The sequence below is a fragment of the Eptatretus burgeri genome, chromosome 1 (assembly GCF_056783735.1).
Source record: "Eptatretus burgeri isolate ZD-2024b chromosome 1, Ebu_testis_v1, whole genome shotgun sequence".
NCBI lineage: Eukaryota > Metazoa > Chordata > Myxini > Myxiniformes > Myxinidae > Eptatretus > Eptatretus burgeri.
In genome coordinates this window covers 19,079,456-19,095,225 of record NC_140961.1, presented here as the reverse complement: position 1 = coordinate 19,095,225, position 15,770 = coordinate 19,079,456, and the positions used below count along the sequence as shown (strand labels likewise).

Below are 15,770 nucleotides of genomic sequence, written 5' to 3'. Positions count from 1 at the left end.
ACATCAAGATTGGCTAACTACTCGTACACGAATCATGCTATTTTACACATTTGTCTGTTATATGGGAATGTCTACCCCCCCCCCCCCCATTTCCACGACCCCACACCTTCCCACCACAAATGTAACAATATTATCTCACTCCTCTCTGCGCATGCACAATTGGGACCAATTCTGAGCCAAAATATGGTAAAACGGCAGACTTGTCTTCATACTCGTGTTCCGATTTGTGTTCAAAATATAACATTCAATAAAAATAAGTTGTTCCTTCGATCATGGACAGACAGACGTAAACCAGTTGCTTAACCCCACTCTTCACTTAGACTAGAACAGGCTTAGACTTCACGCAAGGTAACAACTAGAACAGCACTAGGTAGAGCGCATACCTCTGCCAGGCTGAACAGTTTACATTTTGTATTCACTAATGAACCGGATCTACATCCAGATCTTAACCCAAATCGAATCGGCTTGTTCTTGTCACCTACCCAACTCATCCACCAAGTTTAGTCATAACTCGTCCATAACTCTTTGAGATATCATGCTATATATCATTTTTGGTCCCATCTGTAAATGGTGAAGAATCACGTAAAAATTAAAAAATATATATCAAATCCGGATCCGGATATTCACCAAAATCGAATCGATTCCTCCTTGTCAAACACCTAACCTGTCCACCAAGTTTTGGCTGAATCAGTCCAAAGCTTTTTTGAGATATCCTACAGACAGACAAACAGACAGGAGTGAAAACATCATCTCCGTTGCTACGTGTTATAAAATATCCTTTTTTCACATGTTTCACTTCATTTTACATCCTCCTCAAGACTCACGGATAGACATGCATTCCGTTTGAGATGTACAACATGCTGTCTTTTGATTAAATCCATCAGTGAAGTGACGACGGGTCCGGCACACCTCGTGTTAATGAAGTCGATTTTAAGTGTAAGTGGGAAAGGTGTTTGAAAGATTTTGTCCTATATTTATCTACACGTCCTAAAAGTATGTTACTCAGTGGCGAGGTGTTAAAAGTACCAAAATGTTTATTTTTGTAAGCGTTGTGCTAAATGGCAAGCATTACTTGTGAACTTTTTCTGAGAATTTATTTATTTTAATAAATATCTCTCACCAACACCCCCCCTCCTCCCCCCTCCCACACCACAAAAAAACTCCCATTATAACACTCATGTCCCAGTAAATGTCCCACGGCCGTGGGAATGAGTCATGTCTCTTCATCTGCAGATCCACTGAATACCACCTATGAGTTATTGAGCTTGATTGCTCAAAACTTCAATCATGGTATTGCTCAGCTGATGAGCCAGCCGGCCTGTACATCATTAATTATTTTTTTATTGTAATACTTTTACAGTTGTGGGATGTGAGACATATGAGACACACACACACACACTCATGAGACATATTATAAGAGACTTATGGAAGAACGGAACGACATGAGGGGTGTGGACAAAAAGGTAAAAAGGAGCCTCAACAGATGTGAGAAGCTTGCACCAGGAAAGGAGCTGCTGGTGATAGGTGAACATGGTCTCGACAGGTGTACAGTCGTAAAGCTCATGAGTGGAAATGGGAGAGACCACGAGGTGGTGGTGGTGGGCAGCGGACTCAAGTCCCGCAGAGAACGGCTTGACTTAAGAATGGGACGTGCGGTTCTACGGGCGAGAGAAAAGGGGGATGAATAATTGAGATGAGCATGGAGTTTGCACTTGGGAAAGAGGTAACAAGGAAAGAATTTTCCGACAGAATAGTGTGTGACCCGGAGGGCAGGGGTTCGGCAAAGAGGCAGCAGCAAGCAAAAGTTGAGCTGGTAAAACTGCAAGGCCACCAAGTTGCCTGCTGTGAACAAGAAGCAACTCAGTGATGATAAAAATCTCAAGAAGCTGGGGATGTGAAGTAGGGGAGAGGAGGAGAGGGGGAGGTGGGGGAGGGTCAAAAAAAAAATAAAGGCAATCAACATCCTGGTGATATTCCTCACTTCCCCCTGCAGAAGTTTGTGCATGAAATTCATTTCACTATTTGTAATAAACCTGAGGATGGCTATCTGCTAGAGTTTTTTTTTCTTCTTCTTTCTTCGCAAGGAAATAAAGACTCCTGAAAGGGCTTGGTGTAATCAAAAGAAATTGAGACTTGATAGCAGTTTTTGTCAACGTGCACAAAGGCTTTTTGAAATGAGGGCCATAACAACAGAAACTAGAGGGGGAGCACTCGGGAGAGTGCAAAACCTCCACCGCCAATACTGCTGGGTCACTCAAGTGAACCTGATATCTTATTCATTAAATATGATGTCAACAGTTGTAGTTCTTTTCTCCAACATTTTTTTTTTGGGGGGGGGGGTTGGAAATCACTTCAAACATGAAGAAATGCAAAATAAAAGAAATCGAAATTTTGTTGAAAAAAAAGTTGCAAAAATTTTTTTTTTCTCGAACAATTTTTTTGGGGGGTTGGGGGGGTTGGAAATCACTTAAAACATGTAGAAATGCAAAAAAATAAATATTCTTTCTCACAATTTTTTTTTTTTGGGGGGGGAGAACAAGTCCAAAATTGAATGGAATGATCCTTGGACCATACCTACCCCCCCCCCCCCCGCACCAAGTTTCATTGAAATCCGTCGAGGAGTTTTTTTCCGTAATACTGTTCACAAACAAACAAACAAACAAACAAACAAACAGAAAGGGGTGAAAACAGCAACCTCCATCCATCTTCGAAGATGGTGGAGGTTAATGAAAATGAGAAATGAAAACAAATACTGTGTTGAAGTTAAAGGTGTGCAGCAAAAGTAGATGAAGGTGCATTTGTGCAAATTGACGTACGAGGACAACAGGATTCGTTGAAGATGAAGTCTTCAGGTAGAAATGGATAGCTGGAGGAGCAGCAGTAACTAAATGGATGGAAGTTTCGATACTAGTAACCACAGATTCAGTGGTGTAATGGTTTGAGCGTCTGTTTTGAGTCTGGGAGGTCGGCGGTTCAAACGGTTCAAACCCAACCCTGACCGAGTCAGACCAAAGACTTTAAAATGGTACGTGCTGCGTCCTTGCTTGGTACTTGGCACTTGAAGGATAGAGCATGGAAAAACAACCACAGGTTGGCAATCATCATGCAGGCTTCGTTGGACTCCTCCTGCGTTGAAGTGTCTTGAAAAGGAACTTGTATATTAATTTCATATCAGACGTGTTCCTGGCAGGGCATGTGACCCTCAACAGGTGTTTTCATTGACTGGTGTTGGCAGCACACATTGAGATGAATGCATCCAGGTTTTTTTTTTTTTTAAATATATAAAAATATAAAAACCGTTTCCTGGCAATAATGCAGACATGGTGACACTCGATAATTAACAACTAAATGGGGAAATAATGACGTGAAATTGAATAGGTTTAATGAATCTTTGCAGCAGATGGCGTTCTCTGTCGATGAATGATTATGTTAACGGACTTTGTGACACCGAAGGAAACTCCAACTTTCTTACCTCACTGTGACGTGTGTGTGTGTGTGTGTGTGTGTGTGTGTGTGTGTGTGTGTGTGTGTGTGTGTGTGTGTGTGTGTGTGTGTGTGTGTGTGTGTGTGTGTGTGTGTGTGTGTGTGTGTGTGTGTGTGTGTGTGTGTGTGTGTGTGTGTGTGTGTGTGTGTGTGTGTGTGTGTGTGTGTGTGTTGAAATGTCCCAAGTGCGTTGCAGACCGAAGCAGTTTCTTGGCATGATTTATCTGCCGGGTGGTTTGCCATTGCCTTCCCAGCAATCGGCGAAGACAGGATTCTGGAATTTGTTCAAGGGGCCCCTGAAAGCTCACCCAATCTTCACGGACAGCGTGGCATCTCGAAGGTCCTCGAAGAAATGCTGGTGACTGGGACATCCTCAGCTTAATGTCCATCCGAGGGACGACGCACTGTCTGCATCGATGCTGCGCCCTTCCTGCAAAACACTAACAAGGCAGTATATAGCTGGGCCGAGATTCGAACCCCACCTAGACAGCTCGTGTGTGCATGTGTGTGCATGTGTGTGCATGTGTGTGCATGTGTGTGCATGCGTGTGCATGCGTGTGCATGCGTGTTCATGCGTGTGCATGTGTGTGCATGTGTGTGCATGTGTGTGCATGTGTGTTCATGCGTGTTCATGCGTGTTCATGTGTGTGCATGTGTGTTCATGCGTGTGCATGTGTGTGCATGTGTGTGCATGTGTGTGCATGTGTGTTCATGCGTGTGCATGCGTGTTCATGCGTGTTCATGCGTGTGCATGCGTGTGCATGCGTGTGCATGCATACCTCAACTAAAACCTGCCGGGCAAAAAAAAAGAAGTATATATTTACATTTAATCACATTGGCTAATATCTTGGCTCCTCGTCGGTTTCGTTACTCCCTTGATTATTTCCAAAAAGACGATGTTCAAGAGAAATTCTTCATACTGCTCATGAGGCGTTCTCGGAGTTTCATGTCAACCTGGCAATATGTATATCGACAGGTGCTGCTTTTACCTAATAATACACATGTTTACCAAATGTCGAGGCAGAGACAGGTGGTTGGATGGTGTTCGGTTATGACATCATATTATTGTGGGAAGCAGAAGAGGTCCTTTGGCCCATTATCTCTGTGTTGCTTCGATCAATGCCTAAAAATTCTAAACTGAGATCACTTCATCATCATCATCATCATCATCTCATATATATATATATATATATATATATATATATATATATATATATATATATATATATATATATATATATACACACACACATACATATACATAGCCTGTGGCTACTGCTTGCATCATTGTTGGAAGCACAGCTGTACCGCTGATGCAGTGCCCCTTGTTTCCAGTAAGCCGGTACTCATTTTGCCAGAATGACAGGCTGAGTCAACCCACCTGTTATTTAATGTCACGACGAGGGCTCCAACTCAAGACCCTAAAATCTTAAGCCAGCCACCTTAACCGTAAAGCCAACACGAGGCTTAGAGATGGCATCGTCGACTTTGACCTGTCTAGTCTGGGCTATAAATCTTGCAATGTAATGGGCTTTACAAGCCGGGTGCTGCATCATGGAGTATGCTATCCTTTATGCTATACCCTGCTCAAATGCTATCTCCCTACCTCCTGATCATCGGCGTCCCCCTCGTTTCGACTTCCTCCTTCCATCGAGATATGGCGATTGAAGTCGAGAGAGCAGGAATTCTCTAATTCTATTGCAGGGGGTTCATCAGATCCTGACTTCCAACTTGCATCCTATCATCCTTTGGAGTTGAGGATGATGATGATGATGATCTTCCTTGTCTTCTTTTTCCTCTTCTTCTTCTTCCTGTTATCATCATCATCATCATCATCATCATCATCATCATCATCATCATCATCATCTTATTCCTGTTCTTCTTCCTCTTTTTCTTCTTCGTGTGTGTATGTATGTGTGTGTGTGAGTCCACACTGGTTTTCAGATGTACTGTAATCTACATACCTCTGTGGGAGCTTCTTCTTCCTTCCTTCCTTCCTTCCTATCCTTCTTTCTCTTCTTATTCTTCTTCTTCTTCTTCTTCGTGTGTGTGTGTGTTCTTATTCTTCCTGTCTTATCATCATCCAAATCATCATCTTCTTCTTCCCCTTATTCTTCTTGCTCTTCTTGTTTCTGTTTTTTTTTTTTCCTGTTCTTCTTTTGAATCTTTTCATTCCTGTTCTTCTTCTTCTTCTTGCTCTTCTTGTTTCTGTTTTTTTTTTTTCCTGTTCTTCTTTTGAATCTTTTCATTCCTCTTCTTCTTCTTCTTCGTCCTGTTCTCCCTGTTCTGTGTGCTGTGTGCAAAACACGACTGCGCGAAGCATCATTTACAGGAGGCACAGCTTGATGACAGAAGCGCACAAACATACGTTGTTCATGGACACATCGTCTCGTACTAAATGTAACCTTCTGACACCGCTGAAGGTTACATTTGTGTTTTGAATCTTGAGCTATGCAAGGAAAGACTAAGTTTTGTTCGAGTTCACAAGCTCGACGGGGAATATACTCAAAAGTGCCGCTGACCTTCACAAACGCGCTCATGTTGTCGAGATTGGCTCCCCGTGCGGACGCCATTTTGTTATTTTTCACAAGGCCAAGTCTTTCCTTGATTGTAATTACCTTGAATTGCATTCATTCACCTCTACCTCCAATTGAAATGGCCATTAATTGTGGTATCCAGACGTCGACCGTTCTCTCAGATTTATAATAATTCCACCAATTACATTTTGAACCCTTTTATCGGGTCTGTGCACACCGTGCAGCCACCAACAGTCAGTCACTCCAAACTTACCTGGGAATGTCACCTGGAATATTCACCGGGTGTGTCAGCACAACTGTTTAAACCTTAAACTAATCGATTCGGACTTGGAATCTGTTCTGTTTTCACGATTACACTGAATGATTTATCTTTATGGCAATTAAACTCCATGACCGTTCACTGATAGTTAGAAACCTATTTGGTGGACTTCCCGTCTCGGAAAGGATAGATGTGTGTGTGTGTGTGTGTGTGTGTGTGTGTGTGTGTGTGTGTGTGTGTGTGTGTGTGTGTGTGTGTGTGTGTGTGTGTGTGTGTGTGTGTGTGTGTGTGTGTGTGTGTGTGTGTGTGAGTGTGTGAGTCCTCACTGGTTTTCAGATCTACTGTAATCTACACACCCTTGTGGGAGCTCTGCATTGTTCAATGCTAAGTTTCGGTCAGTGTATGTTGGGCTCCTCAGAGATTCTACTACCTCAGAGTGACCATCATCCTCTTTTTCGTCTTCTTCTTCATCTTTTTCTTCTTTTCACCACATTATTGTGGGGTTGGCCAGGGGAAGATTTTTTGGCCCAAGTCTTTCACGAACAGGCTGGAATTTGGCCATGGTGCCAGCGATAGTTCACCTACTCTTCGTGAAATCTTTACTCCACCAACTAATGCCGACCTGCAAACAGGCCGCTTGTTTAATGTCCATCCGAGGGACGGCACAAACATTGATGGATCACCATGCCTGTGAAACACGTGCATTCAAACCCAGACTAGACAGTTTAGAGACGAGTGTGCGTGCGTACCTCAAGTCTCGGCCATCCTGCCAGCACAGCTCACAACGACGATGGACGTACCAAATCAAATCAAACAGATTTCTTTAACTGCAAAGATTATGCTAATGAATCCACATATCATGGACATTCCCAACAGGACATCTCTACAGGACATGCACATGATGCAGCATTCCATCAAAATTATTTTTCATCCATTGACGCAGATTCACCTTATAGCTTTCTGCCCTTTCAGCACCCGGCTGTTGTCATTCTTGTTGCATTTGTGAACATTGAACATAGTTATTATTCCACTTGACCAATTTTCTCAACTAATTTAATCCCATAATTTTTATTATCGTCTTTCCTCGTTAAATAACAGGGTAAAATGACCACTCCACCCCCCCCCCCCTTTTCCCTCTAATTCATCAGGTGACAGTTTTTGCCTTGAGTTGGAGCATTCCTTTTGCACTATGTTTTAACACCACTCACGTTGAAGTGTTTTTTTTTCAGCAAAGTGAAACCCTCAACCAACACCACCACCACCACCATCCTCCGAGGCCCGATCTCAAAAAATCGTGTACCACTCGGTCGCATAGGGGCCATTATTGCCCCGGACCCTGTGCAATTGCATGGATTGCATGACCTTAATGCCGCCACTGTTTGGAGTTGTTCAAAAACGCCAACAAATCCTTTGGGGTTTCTTTCTGGGGTAAGATCGTTGCATCTCCGCACAGTGCTTCTGCACCATCGTGTTTGCACCAACCACTTCAACAGCAATGTGAACTCATATTGTTGTGGGGCCGGGTGTCTGTGGCGAGCACGACCACGAGGGGGAGCAGTAGAGTCAGCTCCACCGAACACACTGGAATTTAGGTCGTGACCCTCGGATAAGTCCGAAGGTACGGGTCCCTTACAAGATCATGAATCGCCAATAATTCGACCACGTGGAGTAGGGTTAATTGCCAAGTTCAATATACCTAAATACCCACGCAGTCCAACGACCGGGGAAACAGACCCTTGGCAAGCCTCGAGCGGAACGAGCTGTTACCGTGCTCGAACCGTGTGTAACCCGAGCGGATGGTTACCGAGGTCCGTCGGTCCAAATGCACAATTACGGCAGAAACGGCCTTCCTTATCCCCAATATGCACCGTGGCAAACCAATGGTGGAAAGGACAAGGACGAGCAGGGACATTCAACAAGAGGGGAATTTATTAACAATAGTCGGGGCTCGAGGGACGAGGGGAGCACGTAAGGGAAGAGTTATCCGAATAAGCAAGGCAAATAATGTACAAGGGCGAGATACTTAAGCAATGTCTACCTATCGAGCTGGCGACACACACATGCACACACACACGCACGCACACACACACACACACACACACACACACGAGATTGGTCGGTTGCCCTTTATTGTGCCCTACAGCTCGGGAGGGAAGACGAGCTGAGGGAAGAGCCTGATCTTGCACCTCTCCACCTTGTGCGGTAATATTGATGTTGTTCAGTGGCGGGACTCGAACCCGCGCCGATATCCCAGGCACCGCGGGACCAAGGATTCAGCCACGGACACCGGCCAGCTCGAATAATGACGAGGCGAGGGATCACTGCGACGAGACGAGACCAGCAACGAGATGACCACGCCGTCCCGTCTGTTTCTTCTCCAACCGCGGTTGGGGGGGGGGACGTGTCTCACGTCACCGCACCCCTCATTCGCCGGGGGAAATCGGTCGTCTCCCCGTGATTGGTCGGGGGGCGTGTCGGTCCCCCGCCCCCCAAAGAGACTCTGCTTCTCTTGGAGCTCACTCTGCGCCCATTGACTGAAAGGCGGCAAACGTGCTCGCACCCTTCCGATTGGCCGAGGCGTGGAGTCAGAACCTCGGTGACCGAGGGAACTCCATCCACCTGCATGTTCGACACGCCATCGTGCGGGGAATGGTCCATAGTGTTGTTGTTGTTATTTTTGTGGACATAAAAATCCTAACTATAAAATAACTCCGCAGCGCACTTACACGTAATTCCCATTAGACATAGGGAACGGGACCCTACCGAGAAACACATACCTACCGATATAACTGATCTATAGGACCTGGCTCTTGTGTGCAGTAAGCTTCCAAATTCGTAACAGTATACCATCTATTTATTTATTTATTTATTTATTTATTTATTGACAGAGTAGCTGTTCATACTGCACCATCTTGGTGCATTCCAGTTTGTAATTGCTGAAGTGGGGCCAAGGAGATTCAAGTGCGATTCATCCCACAACCAGACCTGATCAGAAAAATCGAAGTGGAAATTATTCTACCGCTATTCTGAGAGCACAAAGGGGAATCGATTCCGACACCTCAACTATCTTGCTCCTCACTTCTCCTGTCTATGGAGCCGCTTCCAGAGGCCATTCTTTCCCACTCTTCCCTCCAGGACTTCAAGCAGGCAATGCACCGCCACCTCATGTGACTCCCCAGCCCCCATCCAAATCCATGATCTTTATTACCCCATGAACCACTCAAAACACGACTCTCTGACTTGCTGGTTAGTCTCTCTCTCTCTCTCTCTCTCTCTCTCTCTCTCTCTCTCTCTCTCTCTCTCTCTCTCTCTCTCTCTCTGTGTCTGTGTCTGTGTCTGTGTCTGTGTCTGTGTCTGTCTCTGTGTCTGTGTCTGTGTCTGTGTCTGTGTCTGTGTCTGTCTCTGTGTCTGTCTCTGTGTCTGTGTCTGTGTCTGTGTCTGTGTCTGTGTCTGTCTCTGTCTCTCTTTCTGTCGCTCTTTCTGTCTCTGTCTCTCTTTCTGTCTCTGTCTCTGTCTCTGTCTCTGACTCTCTCTCTCTCTCTCTCTCTCTCTCTCTGTCTCTCTCTCTCTCTCTCTCTCTCTCTGTCTCTCTGTCTCTCTCTGTCTCTCTCTCTCTCTCTCTCTTTCTCTCTCTCTCTCTTTCTCTCTTTCTCTCTTTCTCTCTTTCTCTCTTTCTCTCTTTCTCTCTCTCTCTTTCTCTCTTTCTCTCTTTCTCTCTTTCTCTCTTTCTCTCTTTCTCTCTTTCTCTCTGTCTCTCTGTCTCTCTGTCTCTCTGTCTCTCTCTCTCTCTCTCTCTCTCTGTCTCTCTGTCTCTCTGTCTCTCTGTCTCTCTCTCTCTCTCTCTCTCTCTCTCTCTCTCTCTCTCTCTCTCTCTCTCTCTCTCTTTCTCTCTGTGTCTCTCTGTCTGTCTGTCTGTCTCTCTCTCTCTCTCTCGCCCCCTGCTGGCTGTTGGTACGTTGTGTGTACTGTCATGGCTGCTCCTTGCTTCGTGTTGTGAGTACCCCTCCTCTGCTGTGCTGTTTCCACTTTCCCCATTTTTCGTTTCCCATGTGTTCGTTTTCTACTTGTGGACGAGAGACAGAGACAGAGACAGAGACAGAGACAGAGAGAGACACAGACCACGGTCTCGTGTCGAGAAAATCGTCGGCTGAAGGCCTGTCATGGCCGCCGCGGGAGGTTTTTCTCGTTCAGTGCGACCGTGTTCTTTGTTAATTCTCAACTTTAATCGTTGATTTCTTGCTGTTTGTGAAAACGCCTTATTTCTCCCAATAAAGTTTACTGACGTGTTTTCTTGAGTTCGAATGGCAGGTGAACGTTTCCGTGTCGAGATGTTCGAGTCACTAACTCGAAAACACGCTGTTCTTTCCTTCCCTCCCAGTGAGGTGGAACTTAACGATGTGCTTTCCGCCATTGGTAACATCGTTGGTTTACATAATATTCGTGCTGTTTCTCGCATGAATAAGGAGTTCGTGGTGTTTGTGTCGGAGGAACACATGGTCGCCACGGTGGTTGAGCATGGCCTGTTCATCGAACCGAACACTTCCCTCTCTGTGTTCGCTTTACAGGCCCCAACAGTTAAAGTTAACATTAAGAATATTCCACCATTTATAAGGAACCAGGACTTGTGTAACCAGTTAAACTAGTTCGGTAAGGTTGTGTCGAGGATCTCAATGGTGCCGATGTGTCATGTCAGCGATAAATTTAAACACGTCATGTCCTTTAAAAGAGTGGTTTATATGATACTACGTGAAAATGGGAAAACACTGAATGTCATGCTAAGTGTAAAAATCAATGGTTTTGAATACAAAATGTTTGTCTCCTCAGAGGTTATGACGTGTTTTGGGTGTGGAGCTTACGGGCATGTGAAGAGTGTTTGTCCCAACGCGGTTACACCGCAGGAAAGTGAAGGTTCGGTGAGGAACGATTCTTCCTCACCACAACTAATGGGGAGAAGGTGAATCGGGAGTCTAGCCCCCCCCCCCCCCACCGGCTGAGGTTTTCGACGAATTGGACTCGTCCACCCCGACCGCGTTGGAGAGAGGGTATGTAATCATGATGTAATTAATCCACCCCCACCAAACAAGGAAGTGAAAGTTGTTGCTTCCTCTCCTTTACCATCCACTGTACAGGACAGTGTGGACGATATGGAGGTATCTTTTACGGATACCAGGAAAAAAGGCCAAAACCGTGAAATGTTGATGCCTTTGATGCGAAGGAGCAGAATAAGGTCCAGATCGTGTCAGGCTCGGTGGACCTCCAAGGTACGTCTGACATTGGAAACCCCTTGGTGGTACCGGAGTCGTGTGTGGATGTGGAAACTTCGCTTGTTCCACTGGCCGACTCCGAGCGGGACACAGAGAACAGTGAGGTATCTCAGGATGTTTTAAGTGTTTGTCCTGTTAGCCAAACTTGTTCAAACGAGTTAATAGCTATGTCTGACAGTGATGGAGAAATAGATAAAGGGGAAAATCCCTGTGAGTTAAATGTCAACCCCTCCCTCACAGATGATGATGTAAGGGTTGTAGAGGGGAAGGATATGGACAAGGCAAATTCGGAGGGGTCCGGAAACAGAGCACAACTTTCTTTTGAGCCAAAAGTAAGTGTTCCACAAGTAATAGGAGAGGCCATAGATGAAGCACTTGATTCAGATGAAACCTCTTCTACCCCACATTTCAGTGCTTTAAGCTCTCAAGAGGATGAAGGGGGAAACGACACAACCTTCGTGTCTCAAGAAAATGTGATTAAATTCCTGGATGATACATTCAGGAAAAGATACGTAAAAATCAAAGATTACTTCCCGAATTTACATGATTTCATTAAAACTGCAAGGAGTATGATTCGTGATCCTTATCAGGTTAACATGTCAGATCCTCAATTCCAAAGGTTAAGGAAATGTGTTACTCGGACTGGTAAAGAGCTTCAAGAAAAACTAACTGAATGGAGATAAAAGTAGCATCCCTGAACCTCAATAGAGGCCGCAGTTGTGTGCGTCACCTCCAGGTATTTCAGCTCTTCCAAACTGAAAAAGTTGATGTGCTAATGCTACAGGAGACGCATGCAAATCAGTCTACTGAGGATGAGTGGTGTAAAATCTTTAAAGGTTGTCTTTTTTTTTTCTCGAATACGCTTGTTGAGGCCAAGGCTGGTGTGGCAATAGTGTTACATCCTCGACTCCAGCCTTCGGAGATAACTTGTAAGGAAATTTGCAAAGGTTACTTACTGTCTGTGCAATTTGTCAGAAGTAACCTAAAGATTTGCATGACAAATGTTTACTGTCCTCGTGCTAACTCTGAAAGAGGTGCCTTTCTGTACAAGTTGGCAGAGTTTGTAAGCACCATTGACTTAACCATGTTGTGTCTGGGGGGTGACTACAACTGCACCCTCAACTCACAACTTGGATCAGAACACTTGTGAGCCTCATCCACCCAGTGAAAGGCCTTTGGCACAGCTAGTCAAAAAGTTTAAACTGGTGGATGAGTGGCGGGTACAAAACCGTAATATCCGTCAGTATACATGGGTTTGTGCATCAAGAAATGTTTTCACGTTGGCTCGCCTCAACAGATTTTATGTTAATCATGAAATGGTAAACATTGTTAAGAACTCTTGTTCTTAGCCGTCTGGTTTTTCCAATCATCACATGATTGTTATGGTGTGTGGCTTTCGTCATCATGTCTGTGGAAGTGCATATTGGACTTTTAATTTGAAACTTTTACAAAGTGCATGTTTTATAGAAGCTTTTAAAATGGTTTGGGAAAAATGCGAGTTACAAAAGGGTTCATATTTGAACTTAAGACAATGGTGGGACTGCACAACTTCCCAAATCAAATGTTTTTGCCAACAATACTGCTCTTACAGCTTTTGGTGTGATATCTGCTTTAAAAAAACGATATATTATCTGTGAGCAGAAAGCCGGATTGTCTAGCAGTTGTCAGAGAAAAGGACCCTTCTGGCTGAAATGGTGAAAGAGCGAGCGGCCGGTGCATTCGTCCGACCGCGGAACAAAAAAAATCCAACTTGACACACCAAACAAAGGGTTCTTCAATTTGGAAAAAATGGTCAAGACCTCTCAACAAATCCATGCTTTGCGCTCTTCTGGTGGTGATTTGTTGACCTCCCAGAGCGATATCAGGCATGAACTACAAGACTATTTTTTCTCAACTCTTTTCAAAAAGAGCTGTGAGTGAGGAGAACAGGAATGCGATGCTTGAACAGCTCCCTTCTCTGTCTGAAGACCAACAACAATTGCTTGAGCCTGGCATTTCTCTTGGAGAACTTACTGCTGCGCTCAAGGATAGCAAGGATGGGAAAGCCCCTGGACTAGACTGCCTTTGGCTGAATTTTATAAGGTTTCTTGGACATTCTAGGCCCTACTCTTCTTGAGGTCTTTCAGGAGAGTGTTGAACAAGGTGAATTGCCATTGAGCTGCCGGAGGGCAGTTTTGTGTCTCCTTCCGAAGAAAGGAAACCTGCATGAGACCGCAAATTGGCGGCCTGTGTCACTCCTCAACATGGACTATAAAATATTGTCAAAAGCACTTGCAACCCGTCTAAAGGAAGTCATCTCTTTCTTGATTGGCACTGATCAATCATACCGTGTTCCAGAACATTCCATATACGATAATATTTTTTTCGTGAGAGACTTGATCAGTCTTGGTCGAACTACATCTCCTGGTTTTGGTTTATTACTTTTAGATTAAGAAAAAGCTTTTGACAGCGTTAACTATTCTTTTTTGTTTGATGTATGAAGGAGAACAGGGTTTGGGGAAAAATTTATTGCTTATGTTGTTATTGTACAAAAATGCATCTTGTCTGCTGAAGGTTAATAATAGTTTTTGTTACCCTTTCCCCTTTCAGCGAGGGATCCGTCAGGGCTGTGCGCTATCAGGCATGCTCTACAATCTATCCGTTGAACCCTTATTATCCCCCGCCAACCAACGAATTTGGCGGGGGATATAGAAATTGGTTCCGTCCGTCCGTCCGTCACATTTTGTTTCCAGAGCTTAACTACAAATCCCCTCAAGATATATTTACGAAATTTGGTACACATATCGAGCAAGTGGTGAACTGGTGCCTTTTGATATTTTCTAATTGATAGGTCACATGGTTTGGCAGCGATGTTGGATTCAAGAAAAATATTAAATAATGTTTTCTCTGGAATCACAACCTAACGAAGCGAAAATTTGCAACTATCATCTTCCATCATGTCTGCATACATAGTAAAAATTATGACATCACAAGTCGCATGGTTTGGTGGCCATCTTGGATAGAAAAACACATCATCCGATTAACACGAAACTTCACACACATATTCCACTGGAGGATTGGAAGCAAAATCTAAATTTATGATGTCATATGTTAGACGAGCTGAAGTACCTGGTAATACCTGGGAAATTTGCCCTATTTTCCTCACGCTAGTTAGACTGAGGCATTAGTTGTATGGAGAAAATTAGGAAGGTTTCTTTTATTCCTCAGATTTATGGAAGGAAGGCTTTATGCTGCCGTAATCCTCAGATAGGTCATAGTTGAAGGCGGCTTTGAGCCACTCAATGTTTCTAGCAGCAGTGGCAACTGTCCTTGATGTCCTGCCAAAACCCAGACCTAGAAAGCTGGAACGTGAGTTTTGGGGGGGTTTAAATATTTAGGCTTATTTCTAGGAATTGAAGCTTATGAACAAAAAAATTGGGAGAACTTCCTGGAAAAAAATTAAATTGAAACTGGCAAGGTGGAGAAGATTGTACCAATTTCTCTCGCTTAAGACACTGGTGTCAATCATAAACAACCTGGTGGTTCCATTTATTTGGCATCGAGTTATCCCACTTGAACCTCCGAGATACTTGGTCACAGGCATTCAGAGGGTTCTGACTGATTTTTCTGGGGTGGCCACCATTGGCTGGGCCCAGACGTGGTCTTCAGACCCCAAAATGCAGGTGGTCAAAATCTGATGTATATCCCAAGTCGGATAATGGCATTCCGAATTTCCACGATTAAGCGCCTGCTGTACAGTGAGTGTGTTCCTTGGCGATTTCTCACAAACGCCTGTTTGCAGAAAGTGGAAGGTCTGAAATATGACCGTGAACTTTTCCTCATCGACCTGCAACACGTTGACATGTTTCAGTTCCCCAGTTTTCATCAGAGCCTTTTGAATGCTTGGCAAGTCCTCAGAGTGCAACGTTTAGAGGTATCATACGATGCCCAAAAGTTTGTGCATGAGCCATTAGTTCGGAATCCTTTATTCTCTAGAATTTCAACCTCCAGGTCATTAACCTCTGCCATCGAAGATGGACAGAGGTTACTGTTTTCACCCCTGTCTGTTTGTTTGTTTGTTTGTGAACAGTATTACAGAAAAAACTCCTCGACGGATTTCGACGAAACTTGGTGGGGGGATTAGGTATGGTCCAAGGATCATGCCATTAGATTTTGGACTTGGTCCAAAATCCTATATGGCCGCTATGGCGGCCATTTTTAAAAAATATTTGAATTTTTGTTTTTGCA

General features: G+C 44.3%; 1 long non-coding RNA gene across 1 annotated transcript; it reads right to left on the bottom strand.

The window, feature by feature from the left end:
* Positions 1–1,321: 1,321 nt before the first annotated feature.
* Positions 1,322–6,591, bottom strand: LOC147033959 (uncharacterized). The gene is made up of 3 exons (XR_015059178.1): positions 6,274–6,591; positions 3,792–3,923; positions 1,322–1,658 (listed from the first exon to the last, which is right to left on the bottom strand). It is a non-coding gene; the product is annotated as an uncharacterized LOC147033959 (long non-coding RNA).
* Positions 6,592–15,770: the final 9,179 nt, after the last annotated feature.